Here is a 17,462-nt window from a genome sequence, read left to right on the forward strand (position 1 = left end):
CATCTGTATTTTCTCATTCCAATGCCTGGAATTTTAGAATCACACACTTTGGAAGTTTTTAAGGCAGGTCCTAGATTCAAATCATGGCTCCATAATTTCTTTTTAGCTAAGACAGGTTGGGAGAGTCACTTCAACCTCAGTTCTTTCCCAGTAAAATAGGAAGATAGTGATGGCGACTGTGTGCAGTTATATGAGAATTAATGACATATAAAATATCCAGTACCTGTCACATATTGTGGAGAAGCTATTTGGGGGGGGGGAGCTCTAAGTTCCCAGTCTCTCTTTTGTTTCCAAGCTTTACGGGAAACAACCTGTTCTTTATTTTCTACTAAATCCACCTCCTTTTGTCCCTACTGGGTTTCTTAGTCTGTTTGAACACAGCATCTCAGCACCCTGGGAAGAGGGACTGGGCTCTGTTTCTTAGGAAGGTTGTGACCAAAGGCAAATGCCATGCTGTGGAGCCAGCAGAGACCCAGCCCGGTCGGTAGGCAGCCCTGTGATTCCTGCATGCTCAGAAGCATTATCAAGTTGCGGGGAATTTGGTAGCGCTAATCAAACATTTGCTGTGCACCACCTGGAACTGGTGTGTACTTTAAGATAATGTCTGGCTTCAGATTGGATGCTGGTGATTAGAGCCGTAAATTAGCCCCACTTCGTGGTTGCAGGTTTTCTTGGCCCACTTAGTGTATCGGAGCAGATTTCAGTGTGCAGATGTTTTTCAGCTTCCCTTTTCATCTCTGAGGAGAACAATTACAATATCCTGATGTTCTTCTGCCATCCAATTATTCCCATTTTGCTTCTGCATTTTAGCTCATCAATAATAAAAGGCAGGAGGAACCCTGTTCATTAGGGTACCTTTGTTTGAAGGTATCCTAATGCTGGGAACCTGGGCAAGGTTTTCAGCTGAGCCGTCTTGATGAAGGTCATAGTGTGCTTACACCTAATTAGGGGCAACTGGCCATTTGGGTTTATGTTCATATGCATATCTTTCTGCAGACTCACAAACACCCTCCTGGGTTCTCAGTTTCCCTGGGATTTTTCTGCTTGCAATAAGACACGCGAGACATATTGCCATAGGGGTAACACAGGGGCAGCTGTTGGGCAGCTGGGGGTGGGGTGGGCCCAGGATGGACAGGAAAGAGCACCTTGTGGGGGTAGTTGGCTACATACCACCCAGCAGAGGGCAGCAGTGCCTAATAGTCATTCCCAAATTCCTGCCTTTCTTTAGAGATAGGTTAAGGCATGTTGGGGGGACAATTTGGGGCATTCCCTGAAGATCCAAGAAAGGGGGAATGGTTCCCTTATGATATGGGTGGGCTGATTACCACTAGGGGAATAGGAAATCCTAGAACCAGGAAGCTCTTTGGAGTGCAAAGTTCGGATCCATTTTTTTTACAGCAAGAGAATTTGTTCATGGAATCCCAGGTTGGTCCTGGGTAGGCGCTCTGCAGGACACGGATGCTCTTCACCTTGAAGGGGGAATCACCAGCTGCTGGAGGAGGGAAGAGCAGAGGAGCAGGTCTGTGGGGCTCCCCTGTGCTCTGACTGTTCTTTTAGGTGCAGTGGGTTAGATTCTAGTGGTTTAAGACAAAGCACAAAAGCCTCTAGTCTCAGCTCTTGTTTTCAAACAAATGCAATTTACTTCCCATCTCTATTTCCATGGGCAGGGCTTATGCCAGCATGTCTTACACCTAAAAGTAATCTCTTTCTCCTATTTCCAACCCAGGAACTTCCCTTGGCCCTCTGAATGTGTTCATTTTCTGAGGATTTACCCTTGATACTAGTCCTTCTCCTCAAATTCATCCTGCAAGTGAATCTCAGGCTAACCTCACTCATGTGCCTGTCAGGGTTCCCTTGGGGACTGCAGGAAGGAAAGGAAAAAGAATGGATGGGGTCAGAAATGGAGGGAAAAAATGAAATGTAGGACAAGCAGAGTCGGCATCCACCCGAGGCTACTTTTCTTTTCAGATTGCTCTCCGGTAACATCCAACTGGGATAAGAGTTTGGAATCTTGAAGCATTCAACAACCTGGGGAAGGATTAAGCCTAGGTGGAAGATTTAAATTGGATCCACAGCATCACAATGATATGAACTCCTGGAGGTCTGTGAGAAGATTCCCAGGAAACTATGGAGATGTAGAAAGGACAAGGGAGGAGAAAGTTACAAATATGAATTTTGCCTGTATCAGAATTTTGTTTAGGGTCATCAGGGGAACTAGAGACATGACTCTGACATGGGTTGGGTGGTCGTCCTGGCTGAGCTCTAAGCTTATCTCAAGCCTCAGCTTCTGGAATTCTTTAAACTGAATGGAGTTTTGAAATGCCCTTGGTTGAAGAAGATTCCACCTGGTCACTGTATCTCTACCTTGAACTGACTTTTTAAATATACAATGGACCACTTTTCTTCATTTTCCATACCAAGGCTGCACAGAATCTCACAGGTGCTTCTAGGAGCCAGAGAACAATTTGAAAAATCATTTTTCTTGAAATCAGGAGAACTGGGTATCTGTCCTACTTCACTAACACATTGTGTAATCTTATGCAAGTCTCTTTCTGTCTCTGGTTTCTAGTGTGTTTTTCTGTCAAACTTATGGGTTAGAATACCCCAGGACCCTAAATGTGTAGTGTAAATGAAGCCAGGCCATCTTGGCACACATTGCTATTTAATCACATTTTCTCCTATTGAACTATCCTCAGAATCCTTCCCAACAGTGCACTGAAGACAGACATCATCAACCAGGTAGAGCTTTTTCTTGGGATTAAACTCTTTCCTGTCACTGGATTAGACAATTTTAACAGTTATTTTCAGTTCTAAAGTAAACTCTTTTCTTTCCATACATTACCCATGGCTTTCATGGTCATAGATATGAATGTGCTGCCACTTACGTTGGGGTTAATTCCCAATAAACTCATTGTAGGTTGAAAGTATCATAAGCTAAAAATGTTTTAAATGTACTTAACCTACTGAACATCATAGCTTAGCCTAGCCCACCTTAGACGTTGTTATGGTTTAGATAGGAGGTATACCCCTGAATCTCCACAGATATGGGTTAACTGGGTGGTAACTGTAGGCAGGTAGGGTGTGGGTGGAGGAAGGAAGCCACTGGGGGCATGACTTTGGGGGTTAATATTTTGTTACTGGTGAGCAGAGCTCTCTCACTCTCTCTCTCTTTCTCTTTCTCTCTGCCTCTGCGCCATCTTGTTCTGAGTAGCTTTCCAATGTTGCATCCTTCTACCATGATGTTCTGCCTCACCTTAGATCTAGAGCTATGAAGTCAGCCTACCATGCACTGAACCTCTGAAACTGTGAACCAAAATAAACTCTTCCTCCTCTATGGTGTTCTTGTAGGGTTGTATGGTCACAATGAACAAAGAGCTAAACAGACATACTCAGAACACTTTCATTGGCCTACAGTTGGTCAAAACTGCCTGGCAGAAGGTCTATTTTATAATAAATGTTGAATATCTCATGCCATTTATTGAATATTTGTATCCAAAAAAAATCACTGTCCACATTCTACACTGCAGAGTGCTGGTTGTTTACCCCTGTGACTATGGGGTTGACTGGTAACTGTGGTTTGTTGCTGCTGCTCAACATCTCAAGAGCATATTGCAGTACATATTGCTAACCTGAGAAAAGATCAAAATTCAAAGTTTGAAGTACAGTTTCTACCAAATGTGTATTTCTTTCATACCATCATAAGTTGGGGACCATCTGTAAATGGATTTCTACAGCTTTTTGCAAAAGATTTACATGAAGTACAAAAAGAGATATCAGAAAATATTTGTGTCAATTAATCAATTAGAAGTATTTAATAAGTGCCTAGAACTTTTACAATCTCTTTATGGAGAGAAGAATACAAATACAAAATATAAATATTTGGACTAAAATGCAAATATTTCAGGAGCTAATGACAATTGACTTAAACTCACTCTGACAGTTAAAAGACTATGATTCTTTATTCTAATGCATGGTAAGAAATCACTGAGTTTCTGGGTACCTAAGTGAGGTGGGGAGAGGTAAGTGCTATAGAGAATCTGGATGGTGAGATGCATCATAGACCAAGTCACATAGATTAATTCCAGCATAGAAGCCTATTTTTCATGAAGCCTTCCTCTTTTCCTTCAGGTAGAATTACATCCCCTTGTCCTATGTCCCCATTATACCTACACAATAGGTTCTGCCATGTGCCATCTTTCTGTACAAGTACAAACTCTTTGGAAATAGAGCTTGTGTTTAATTCCTCTCTATATTCTCAGCATCTTGCACAAGTGTTACTCCCAAATGTTACTTGAATTGAGATGAAATAAGAATTTTGTCTCCAGGCAGTTCTGTCATATGAAGAGCTTATAGTCCATATAATTGGATCATCAAAACCTGTGTCTAAGACACAAAGGGGAAGAAAGAAAGAAAATATTGGCTCAAATGCAGAGACCCTCAATTGGCTGAGGTCAGGATCTAGAAGCCAAAGGAACATATCAGACCTAGCCCTGTGTCTTTGTGGCTTTTGCAGTTTGGGGTTACTGTGGTCAAGAGACCACAGAAAATGAGTTCAGGAGATCTTCCCCTCTCTGATCCTTCATATCCTCAAGTATGAAGTAATAGGTTTAGTGCAGAATATGTTTTATGTCATCCAAATTTAACATCCAATGATGTTTTGATTTGAAGAGCCTGTAATTATTTAATAACCAAATAAATACCAGTCATTACTATCAATTGCATTATATGAGAAGATGGATTCAGGCTTGCCAGCTTCTGCCTTAGCAAACAGCTCAGTTCTAGCTGGTGGGAGAGATACTTGACTGTCCAACAGTGTAGAGTATTGGCTGACTCCATGTGTGGAGAGAGTATTATTAGAGGAGCTCAAGAGAAGCTTCCTCAGAGAAGTCAAGCTATGAAGCTTCAGGTAAGAATTCTCTTCTGTAGGATGATATCCTAACAGTGCCTAGGAAAATTCAAGAAAGTGTATAAGGTTTAGATCCTGGAGACCAGGATCGGGCAAGGCAGTTCTATATTTATCCAACTTGGAGCTCACAAAGCATCTGCACAAGCATCCTGATTCCTGACAACGAACTATGTGTCATTATTGCTGTTTTCTGAGTTTCCTTGAAATTCAAGGAGGTAAAAAAATAGTTTCAATTGATTTGGAGAAAGAAAGATAAAAGCAACTCCTGACAACCTAAAACACGACCAGTCTGCATTATTTTCCTATTGGATATAAATGATCTGAAAGAATACTAACGCCAGACAAGCTTACTCTGAGACTATGATAAAGTCAGACAAAGTAAGGTTCTTGTGTAAACATAGACAAAATAACACCACTGTGCCATCTACAAAATACCAAACATTCTTCTGTGTTGGGTAAAATTAGTGCCTTCTACTTCTTTACTAGTTACAGATTTATCCTTATTCTCACTATAGATAAGAGTTATTGAAATACCCAATCATAGACTTGTTTCCACTTTCTGGTAGCATCCACTATTGAGCAAATTCAACCAAGGCTCAAATCATGTAAGTTCTAATACCTCCTTATTGAGATGCCCTGTGGTTTCTGTTTATTCTTTCTACAAAGAATAATAAATCCAACTTTATAAACTATAAGTGTGTTCCTGGTGGTTTTTGGTTGAAGGGACTTGACAGTTTCCAAAACATTAAATGGGTTGCCATGGTCACATGGTTATAAAAAGCTGGTCTTCCAATATCTAACCCCTTGTTCTTTCCAGGACACTAATCCTGAAGGAAACAAAGCTAACCCTACCTCTACCAAAAGAGAGGTCCAGAGAATGTAGTGACTGACACTGGGAGACAGTCAAAAGGAGAACAAATTGTCTTGACATTTTCTATTTAGGTCTTCATTTTAATTTTCTAAATCCCTTTCAAATCAAAGGATTTCAGTTGAGTCTTACATTTCTCTGATAAAGAAGGTGAGGTGAGTATCACTCTACCATTTGGCAAGTGAGATGGAAAGTCATTTACATATGGTTCCTTAGCTACTTAAGGAGAGTTCTTTCTTTATCTACCATACTTCTTCTACAGGTACATGCATGAAATAGAGCACATTAAGACATTTAAAAAATCATGATTAAATCCTATTATAGCTACAAAAGTTAGAGGATGGGAGACTCAATGGAGAGGATTTTATCTAAAATGTGCATGAAGATTTAAAATAGTCACATAGTTAGTTGGACAAACAGTGATGCAGCTTTGGTGTGATCTGATGCACTCTTAGGTTTCGTTTAGAGATGGAAGGGGCTCAGATTGTAGAAAGTGACTATCCAGACAGAGCACTTTAAAGCTATTTTGTCCAGATCAGGGAAAGTTTTCAGAGGATCAGTGGGTACCCGGAGAGTACTCAAACTAAGGTAATGGCTCTGAAGAGTGGTTTTGAAACCAGGTCAAAGAATAATGGTTAGGGGAATGAGGGCAGGGGCAGTTAGCTAGGAGAATAGTTCCACATGGTGGAAATATAATATTTGTCTTCAGACATGGGAAAGGCCATCGCACAGAAGAGAAAATAGACTTTCACTATGTTGCTGTGGAGGCAGAATTAGGACCTGAGGGCGGAATTTATAAGAAGCCAGCTTTTGGCTCAATATAGGAATTGTCTTTTTAACAGGGAAAGATGTCCAACAATGTAGATGGCACTAAGCTTACTATTCCTGAGGGAGCTTACGTATAACCTGAAGTACATTTAGGGGAGGACATTTGAGAGAGGATCCAGGTGGAAGTTTGTGCCCATATCACTTGTGGTTGTTCCATCTCTAACATGCCTACCTAGGCCATGTCAGGTACTGTGTTAGGCTCTGTGGAGTGAGCGTGAAGTGGGGAATTCAAGGACTAATAATATTCCATCACTTTAAAAAATTTTTTAATTGACCATTCACTACCTTGGATTCTAATTTAATTAACTTTTGATCTGCTCCTATCTCCTAATCAGACTCATTTGATAAAAAATATATGTAGCAATTAGATAAGAAGTAAAACTATTACTGCTTGCGGATGATGTGATCTATGTTTAGAAGACCCAAGAAATCCCCCCAAAAGTTTCTAGATTTGATAAATGAACTTAGCAAAGTGCAGAAGGTAAGGTCAACATTCAAAATCAATAACTTTTCTCTACTCTAATAGCAGTTCAGTTGTGAAAAAAATAAGGAAAGCCATCCCTTTTATAATAACTTCAAAAAAATCTGGGAATTAATCTAACCAAGTAGGTGAAATATCTCTACAATGAAAACTATAGAATCCTGAAGAAAGAAATTGAAGAAGACACTAGTAGATGAAAGACCTCCCATGTTCTTGGATTGGCAGAATTAATATTGTTAAAATGGCCATACTATCAAAAGCAATATATATTCATTGCAATCCCCATCAAAATACTTAAAACATTCTTCACAGAACTAGAAAAAAAATAACCCTTAAATTCAGTTGGAAAAATAAGAAACCTAGAATGCCCAAAGCAATTCTAAACAAGAAAAGTGATGCAAGAAGCATCACAATACCTGACCTCAAATCATACTATAGAGCTATAGTAGCAAAACCAACATGGTATTGGCATCAAATAGACATGAAGACCAGTAGAATAGAACAGAAGACACAGAGACAATCCCACACTCTCACAGCTATCTGAAACTTGACAAAGGTTCCAAAAATACATGTTGGAAAAAAGATAGCCTTTCTTAAAAATGATACTGGGAAACTGAATATGCATGTGTAGAAGAATAAAATTGGATTCCTATCTTTCACCCTACACAAAAGAAGTAATAATTCAGAAACCCTGAAACTACTAGAAAGAAAACATAGGGTCAATATTCCATCATATAGGTGTAGACACCAACTTCCTCAACAAGACCTTTAAAGCTAAAGAAATAAAACCAAGAATCAATAAGTGGGATGCCATCAAATTTAAAAGCTTCTGCACAGCAAAGAAACGATTGAGAGAATAAAAAGAGAGCCTACGGAATGGGAGAAAATCTTTGCTAGCTACTCCTTCAACAGGTGATAAATATCCAGAATATAATTAAGAACTCAAGAAACTCAATGCCAAAATCAAACAACCCAATCCAATAAATGGGTAAAAGAACTAAACAGAAAATTTTCAAAAGTATATGAAAAAAATGTTCAACATCTCTAGCAATCAGGGAAATGCAAATCAAAACTACACTAAGATTTCATCTCATTCCAGTCAGAATGGCAATTATCAAGAACACGAATAATAATAAATGCTAGCAAGGATGTGGGGGAGAGTACACTCATACATTGCAGATGGAACTGCAAATTAGTACAACCATTATGGAAAGCAGTGAGAAGATTCCTCAAAAAAACTAGGGATGGAAACACCATATGACCCAGCTGTCCCACTCCTCAGTATGTATCCAAAAGAATTAAAATCATTGTACAATAGGGATACAGCTACATCAATGTTTACAGCAGTACAATTCACAATAGCCAAATTGTGGAATCAACCCAGATGCCTGTCAATACATGAATGGATCAAGAAAATTTGTTTTAGATACACAATGGAATTAACTTGGTCATAAAAGGAATGATATAATGGCATATGCTGGTAAATGGAGAAAATGATGCTAAGTGCAATATAAGTCAGACTCAGAAAAATCAAGATTTGAATGTTTTTTTTTTCTATATGTGGACGCTAAATCAAAATAAGGATAAGAAGACGGTGAGGAAGGGAATAGGACATTATAAAGATATAGGGAAGATCAGTGGAATAGAAGAAGGAGAATTGGGGGGAGGGAGGAAGAAAGGGAAAAAGAAATATGAAATGAATTTAGCAAACTCCTGATAATATACATGTATAAATGTATCGAAGGGAATTTCAACTTAATGGATATGCTTAAAATACCAATCAAAAATAAATCAAGGAGTGAAAGGAAGATCATTAGAGTAGAGTTAAAGAGAAAGGAGGGAAGGAGGAAAAGGGAGTGGGGGGAATGGGAATTGAAATCAAATTCCTTGTATGTATTATTTTGCCAAAATGAGTCCAAATACTATATATAATTATAATACTTTAATTTAAAAAATGTATGTAGCAGTTACGTGCTTCAGGTTGAATACCTTGGTGAATAAAACAGACATAGCCCCTCTCCTCACAGAGTTCTATCAAGATCTTAAACTTGAGGGCAGGCATTGTATTCTCATCTACCTTTTTACCTTTTATATAGCATCAGGAAAAATGTCAGTCCATTAACATGGAAGCATGTGGAGGGAAAAATTAGAATTCGGGACAATTGATGTTTAATCCCAGACACTTTCTGCTGAATAATTTGCCTCTATCATGTTATCTCAGGGTTGTGAAAACGACTTCCAGAAACCTTTGAAGTCAGTTTTCACTAGAGATAGGGGATGGCCGTACAAGTTCAATTCTAAATGTTAACTGTGCTATAATAGCTCATAGATTCTTCTCAAGAAGTAGTTCTCCAAAGATTTTACTCTGGAGACTGGGAATAAAAGGAACTGTCTTCAGATCTCCTTACTAGTAATTCAATTCAGCTCAATTCAATTCAATTCAACTCTTAATAGGAGCCTTTAAGCACTATGCTAAATACTCTAGAGAATTCAGAAATACATGAGACTTAGCCCCATAGCCTTAGGAGCTTATTCTATAGTGTGGAACCCACAGATAAATAACTATAAATTCAAAGTAAAACATCTAAGTGCCTTAGGGAAGAAACAAGGAGTTAGAGTACTCTGGTTTCTGGGTTCAAGAAGGAAATGTAATTTTGCAGGAATTTTGAAGGATGTGTACATTTTTTTATGATGATTATGGGTAGTATGATCTTCCAGGAAGACAGATGAACAAGCCACAGAAATGAGAATACATGGAATTGCTTTTGGAAACAGAAAAGATCACTGAAATTAGGAGGTTGAGTAGATAGTTATAGGAGGTAAAAGTGTAAAAATGGGAGCTGGGAAGACAGAGGCCCCATCCGAGGGCTTGTTTTAAGTTAAGGAAGTAATGGGAGATGGAAGGCATTCACTCAGAGAGGAGGGATATTCAGAGGCATTGCACAGAAAGGGTGCCACTAGATATCTGGGATAAATTGAAAGTAGGAGTATCAGGTCAGGAGTCTAGGAGGTAGAGAACACCCAAGTCAAAGGGTGGACAAAGGAAATGGACAGGAGATGGCTCTGAGATGTGGAGTTGGAAGACTTTGTGGGGCTTAAGATTTGAAATAAATAGGGTTGAAGAAGAAGAGGGGGGATCAAGTATGAAGAGGAGGGTAGAAGAGTTAGGTAGAACATGAGAGGGGAAGGATTTTAAATCTGATTTTTTTTGGTTCTGTCAGGACTTCAGGCTAAGAGGTTATGTATTTGGCAGTTGGAAACCAGTGTCTTAAACTTGAGATGTGATTTGGAGTTGGTACCAGGGATTTGTAGTCATTTGGGTAGAACCCACGGTCCTATGAAAGGATGGAATCATCAATGGATTAAGTGTAGAAAAAAGCTTCAGGGTATTTGAGGGTAATTATTATATTTAGGATAAAAGAAGAGAAGACATTGAAAAGGACAGAAAGTGGGTTGGTGAAGTCATTATTGAGCAGGCCAGAGAAACCAGAGGAGACATTTCAAGAGATCAAACAGTGTCAGAAGGCAAGGAGGACCCGGGATGAGTAATGGCTTTGGGGAATAAAAGAAGCTGTCACACATGTTTTGAGGCCCTTCAGAAAGCAGCAATAGTACTCGGTGGTAGAGGCCACCAGATTGCAAAGGGCTGTTCAGATGGGTGGCCGTGATATAAGCCACATCCTAATGGGGATAGGCAGTGGAGGAACCTTTTGAGAGGACCACAATGTGGACAGCATGTTTTAGTAAGACAGGAGAAACAGGAACCTATTTTAGGAAGAAGAAGCAAGAAAGTGAGAAGCTAACAGCATAAGCAAGAGGAAAGAACCAAAGCTCTAGCTGTCAATGTCTCTTAGGAATCAATAATCAGGAATCAAGATCAGAGCTTCAGGGGTCACCATGTCCCTTAAACAGGTAGTGGGTTTATAAACCCAGCCCTAGAGCCACGCCTTGGTTTAAATAGTCACCTCCTATCAGGGAGTTCCCTCCCTGTGCCTATCCTACTACCATCAAAAATGACCATGGGCTATTTTTCTCAGGCCATATATAAACAGGAGCCTGAGTTCTGTGGGCATGTCCTAACAGGACCATCTTTGAATGCCCCAGCTAGCAGTCATCACTGAACTCCTGTTGCATAATTAGAACAACCTAGACTAGCCTGGAGTGATATTCTTCCCTGAATGTGTCTGTCTTTCGTTATAGCTTCCTGGGGGCTAGGGGCAGGTTTCCTATATTCCTTAATTCTCAGAACATAGCAGGTATTCAGTAATATCTTACATAAGGCAAGAAAGCCCAAGTACTTCTTTTTCCTGGTGCAGAAATTGAAGTCTGGAGAGGTTTATGACGTAAATTACTCATTCTGTCAGCTGTTAACCAATTGCTGAGGGCTTATTAGTGGCAGACTCCATACAAGGTGCTCAGGACCCCCAGGGAGACAAAAAGATTCACAATCTAGTCTGAAAGAGAGATGTAAATAGCTCAGGAAAATTCAAATTGTATAAAACAAAATGGCGATTTGTACAAGTGGGAGCAGGAGGAGATGCTACTAACTAACTCTGAGAAGCGAGGTTAAGTCCAGAAAACCAACAGTGAGGAGTAAGTATTTGCCTTGTCCTTAAGGAAAGCTCAAAAACTTAAAGCTGGCTTGTTAATGTCCAAGCCATGATTTAATCCAAACCTCCCACATCTATACTAATACCCTTCTAACCTGGGCAATGGGTAATTTCCTGTTTGAATGACTGATTGCTCTGTCCCCAGCCAGTTTCCCTGTCCTGGCCAGCAGGTGTGTGACATGCACTGCTACCTGCTAGATATTTGTGTGTCAGGGAACCACTCTCACCTCTAGGGAAGTGGGGGAGCATGATGGAATGATGGCATTGGTGAGGCTACCAAGGTTTGGCTGGAGAGAAAGGGATGAAAGGTAAGGAGTTGGGAGATGTAATCACAGATGGCTCACAGGGCCTTTATGCTGGTAGTTCAGTAGTGGAAGTATTAGTTTTGTAAATCTGAAGCTTTTTTATTGTGTGTGTGTGTGTGTGTGTGTGTGTGTGCGCGCGCGCTGTGTCTCTTTCTTTCCATAGGAAAGGGGCTCAGCCCACCTAGGGGTTGTATCTGTAGGTTAACTCACAAATGGCCACCTCTTTTGGGATCAGATGTTTTTGGTCTGAATTCCCCAATCTTTTGGTCTTGTAGTGATGGAATTTGGTTTAGATTAGAAGTCCAGATCAGCAAGAAGAATTCAATCTGAAGGGATAGGAGGTAGAGTGGAAGAGCTAAAGACCATTCCACAAGGAAAACTTTATTTTATAGCAATACAAACTCCATCAGGAGAGTCATGCTGGCATCTCAGGGAGGGCTCTAGGCTGGGAATTTGCAATTGGATATTACCTTAGTCCTGCCTCTAACAGTGTATAACCCGAGGAAGCCTCTCTGCATTTCTGACTCCTTCTTCTTAATGAGAGAGATGGGGGTGGGGGTAATGATTGAACAGCCTCTGAGATCCTTCTCAACTCTGGTGGTCTCCTGATTTCTAATTGGAACCCCAAGAAGACAGCAGCTTGTTATTCTCTCATCTCACCTCAAGAGGAGTCAGAAAATATTTGGCTCCGGTTCTTTAGCATGGGAAGTGGTGGCCCACAGACATCACAGTTGAGATATTAATAGATTATTCCAAATGTTATATTTGCATAGATGCACCACTCATTATGCAGATTGCCAATTATGAATTATTTGTTCTTTCTTCCAGGGGAGAAGTTGTTTATTTGCAAACTGCATGAGGGTGACTTTGGGCAGCATAGAGACAAGCCCCTCACACAAGCAGATCCTTTAGTGGTGATTTCCTCAAAGGCCTGTCCCTAGGTTCTTAAAGAGCCAGGAGAAGGTCAAATTAAAATGCTGAATAGTGGAGGTGGGGAGGGAAGCCGGGGGACAGGACTACATTACAGGACAACAATTAGAAGGTCCTGAGGTTAGAATGATCAGGTGTCTGCTGTGAAATAGAAATATTTGTGCTCTAATTTAGGCACAACCCACAGTGAGTTCAGTTATTTTCCGACACAGAATTTCTTCTGGCTGAGCCCTACTGTGAAGATCAGGCTCCTTTTCTCACAACTGAAAAATCACCAGCTTCGATGGTAACCTGCCACTGATTGACACTATGAAGGGGCACTGTCATCAGTCCTTTCCTGAGATTGTCACATCACCTCATAGTTATTAGGAGACACTGAAGCTTAGAGAATTTACATACTGCTCTTACATACTGCTGAGCTGGTATTTGATCACAGGCTATTGGGTCCAGAGCCTGAGCATTTAACCATGATGCTATGTTCTTCCTTAGATACTTAGTACTTTGACCATGGGCCATTTTTCTCAGGGCCGTATATAAACAGGAGCCTGAGTTCTGTGGGCATGTCCTAACAGGAGCATCTGATATAGTGCCCCCAGTTGTCCTCTATTAGACTCTGGTGTTCCACTTAAGCCTCTAAATCTGAGAGGAGTCTGAAGTTGGCTCTAGAGGGAGTAGGAAGGTGATTAATGAGTTTTTAAAAGGGGAAATGAGGGAGGGCCGTAGGAACTATTTCTTAGGAAGAAAAAGAGGAAGCTGAGAGGGTATCTGGGGCAATAGCTGAAGATGATGTTAGAGTAGATAAAACCATCAATTCTTGGAAGAAGAAAGAAGCTTGGAAGGATCCCAATCTAACAGACCCAGCACAGAGCCCTGAGCTGAATCATAAGGTGAGTGAAGATAATGAGGAAAGGAGATTCTGCCTTTAAGAGGAAAGGGAAGAAGTAGTGAAGGGTGTCTTCATGGCCTACCTGCTCCATAAGTACTCTGTCCTGGGCACAACACCATGGGGCATGCACAGAAATGAGCTCTGCTCTTGGAAGGAGTTGTTCTAGTTGGGTTTCAAGACTTCTAACTGGCACAGATTCCACAAGACTCTGTACCAGTGACAGAGAATTGGTCTAGAACTGTTTTGCCAATCTGGAATCCATTCACCATACATAGCTATTGGACATTTGAGGTGTGACTCGCCTACATTATGCTGGATATTTAAACTGTGTACTAGATGTCAAAGATGAGTATGAAGAAAAGAATGTGAAATGTCTAAAAATTTTAAAATGACATAGGTGACTCACATTATATTTCTATCAGATAGTGCTGGTTTAGATCCTGGCTTCCTTAGGTGCAGTACAAAGACTACCACCTGGGAGTTTGTTAGGAATGTTGAATCTCAGGCCCCACCTTAGACCTACTAAATCAGAATTTACATGTTGACATGACCCCAGTTGATTTGGTCTCACACTCAAGTTTGAGAAATAATAGACTCTACTAGTGACTCCATGTCTCCTTTATGGATTGTTTTTTTCTAGTTATCACACTTACACAGTGCCGTCTTTGGCAGTAACCTCCTGAACAGTCAAGAACAAGGTCTGTCCCCAGTATCACTTCGAATTTCTCATATATAACAAAAAGAAGCCACATTAGCTGCTCCTGGACTCATGTCCTAGCAGGCTATGACCCTATGATTATAATGTAGAAATTTTGTTATTGGATAGAAACTAATTATTCACCATAACATTTAATATTCTTCCATTTTTTAATAACATTTAATGACTCTCTGCTAAATAACCATGTCCCCTTTAAAACTTTATTCTATTATTCCTACTCTTCAATGAATTTACTCATACAGCAAGTAGTGAAGAGTTTAGTATTTGGACTATAGACATTGAATAAAGGAAATGGTCAGACATGAGGTCAGACATGAGACATGAGGGTATCAAACATTTGTTACACGTGGGGATGTGGATTTTGAAGTGACTGTTTGGTGGACAGAAGGACATGATAGAAACCATGGTTTAAAAGGCAGATTGGGTCCTTTTTGTAGAAACTGAGGGTAGAAAAGATGTTTCAGGGTTGTGGGATTGAACATTTCTCACTGATGTTGATAAAATGGGTGTCAGCATCAACAAACAGGGTGCAGAGTCCCTTCACTTTTGGAGATTTTGTTTGGTGTTGCTTTTAGGGACAACAGATTATTCCATCAGCCCCATCTCTTTGGCCTGTCTTCCCTCAAGCAAGCCATTGGCAATCGGTTCTGGCTCTCACGCTGACATTTCCCTGAGACTCATTTCATGCTCGTTCTTCACAGGGGCATCTGGGCTGCCAATGCAGAGAGACTTTTCCCACATAATTGAAAGGAATTTCTGATTATGCGCGGGGATGTCAGCCATGATGACGTCTTGAACTGTTTCCAATTCAAGCCGCCTCTGATGACAATGTTCCAGTCTCCCACTCTCTCCCTCCCTGACACTCTCCTTATGAACTTTTTGCTCCCCTCTGGGAATGATTTCTCAAAATAATATTCCGTTTCCAAGATTCCCTTCCTCCCAGTAGACTAATGAATGGGTCCTTCGTGAAGTATACTCTTTCTGGGGGTTCCCTGCTCATAAGTTCTGCTGTTTTGCAGAACTGCAAAGATTTCCTGGGTGATTACTCTGTCATGACCATATCTGGAACCCTTGTGCCTGATGAGAAAAGGTTGAGTGAACATACATATATTTTGGGTCTTTCTTTAGAGAAGTCCTTTTGAATATGCAGAACAAAGTGAAGGCTGCATTTATCTCTGACCTTTTCCGGCTCCTTTCTTGCATCTGTTGAGGGAAAAAACAGGCCTCTGAGCTCACCAGCCTCCTCTCCCACGGAGCAGATGATAGAGTTGCCTGGATTCACTTCCTCCCAGCCCTCCTTCCCAAGGCCTGCCTGAATCTTTCCCTGTTGATGGGGATTCTTCTTGGGGTTTCTGAGGGATCCTAGAGAAAAATGATGCAGGGTATGGGGAGTGGTTGAAGTAGGTGCCAAGCATTAGGGACTTTGAGTTCTCCTGTGTGGTTAGACCTTTATATCTTTTGTCCAGAAAGGAACCGACCCACTTGCTGTTGCTTGTGTATTTATTAGTAGGGCTACCTCTGATGTGGAGGAAAAAAAGAGTAGCAGATACAGGGAAGAGAAAGCTGGAGGAAGCATTGGCTAGATGCCTCAGTGCTGATCGGAGAAGATGGCTTTGCCTGGAGCCTCAAAAGTGTTGCCCCTGTTTATAGTTTCATCAAGAATCCAATTTGAATAAAGGAAATGGTCAGACATGGAATGATAACAGAGAAGATCAGCATGGCCTTTGTGCATGGATGACATGCAAATTTGTGAAGCATTTTATATTTATTCAATGTTTTTAGCAGCTCAATTCACAATAGCTAAACTACGGAATCACCTTAGGTGCCCTTCATCAGATGAATGGATCAAGAAAATGTGGCATACATACACGTGGAATACTAATCAACCATAAAGAGAAATGAAATTATGGCATTTACGTAAATGGATGGAACTGGAGACTATTGTGCTAAGTGAAATAATGATGTGCGGATGATAACTCAAAATAAGGGAGGGGGCAAGGAAGAATAGAAGTACTTTGGATTAGACAAAGGGAATGAAGGGAAGGGAGGTGGAATGAGAATAGGAAAGATAGTAGCATGAGACAGACATTACTTTCCTATGTGCATAGATGATTACATGACCAATTAATTCTACATCCTGTACAACCAGAAGAAGGAAAAGTTATACTTCATATCTGTATAATATTTCAAAATACATTCTTCTGTCATGTATAACTAATAAGAACAAATGAAAAAAGACAAGGAAAAAATCATTAAAAAAAGAATCTGATTTGTTCTAGGGGTACCTCTAAGGGAGAAAATCTTCCAATCATGGCTCTGCCATTTCTTATAACTTCTCTGGAAGTCAGCTCTAAGAGAGTAGAAAGAATTCTGTGCTGGAAGACTGAGTCTGCTAGATCTTTTAGAAGGGATAGGCATTAGACTGTAAGCTTCACAGAGTCAACATGTCTACTGAGCTTCTCATAGTTTCCTTAGCATTGTGCCTGATGCATGAACTTGACAGGTGATTATTAACAAAAATGTAACCTGAGTCAAGTTCATCTCTCTCCCTCTCTCTTGCCCCAACCCCCACAGATATACCTTTCTCAAAGCTTTGTTTTTCTATTAAAAAAGATTAAATAAAAGCATGATAGGATACTGTTCCTAGCATAAAACATTTGAATATATAAAATTAATCTTAGCTTACCCTTTATTTGAACACTATCCTTCAATCAACCCAGTTTATATACATCCCCATAGTAGGTCCTTGGAATTTCACCAATAAATATATGATATTTCCTTGGATTTAGCCATAAAATTTACTAACAACCTTCTTTAAAATGTCTAAGCATCTCGATTGGCATATATCAAACCATATGTGAATAGTTTGGAAACTGAGTTTCCTAAGACAGAAGAGACCAAGCACCCTTATTGTTCAGACTCAAGAAAGA

General features: G+C 40.3%; 1 protein-coding gene and 1 non-coding gene across 4 annotated transcripts in view; one reads left to right on the forward strand and one right to left on the reverse strand.

Annotated features, from left to right (window-relative positions):
• The window catches only part of Slc14a2 (solute carrier family 14 member 2), a 435,358-nt gene that overhangs the window by 261,697 nt on the left and 156,199 nt on the right, over window positions 1-17,462 (reverse strand). The gene's annotated exons all lie outside the window — the stretch shown is intronic.
• On the forward strand, window positions 16,195-16,301 carry LOC125617814. The gene has a single exon (XR_007348928.1). It is a non-coding gene; the product is annotated as a U6 spliceosomal RNA (small nuclear RNA).

The sequence above is a fragment of the Marmota marmota genome, unplaced genomic scaffold (assembly GCF_001458135.2).
Source record: "Marmota marmota marmota unplaced genomic scaffold, marMar, whole genome shotgun sequence".
In the NCBI taxonomy this organism is placed as follows: Eukaryota; Metazoa; Chordata; class Mammalia; order Rodentia; family Sciuridae; genus Marmota; species Marmota marmota.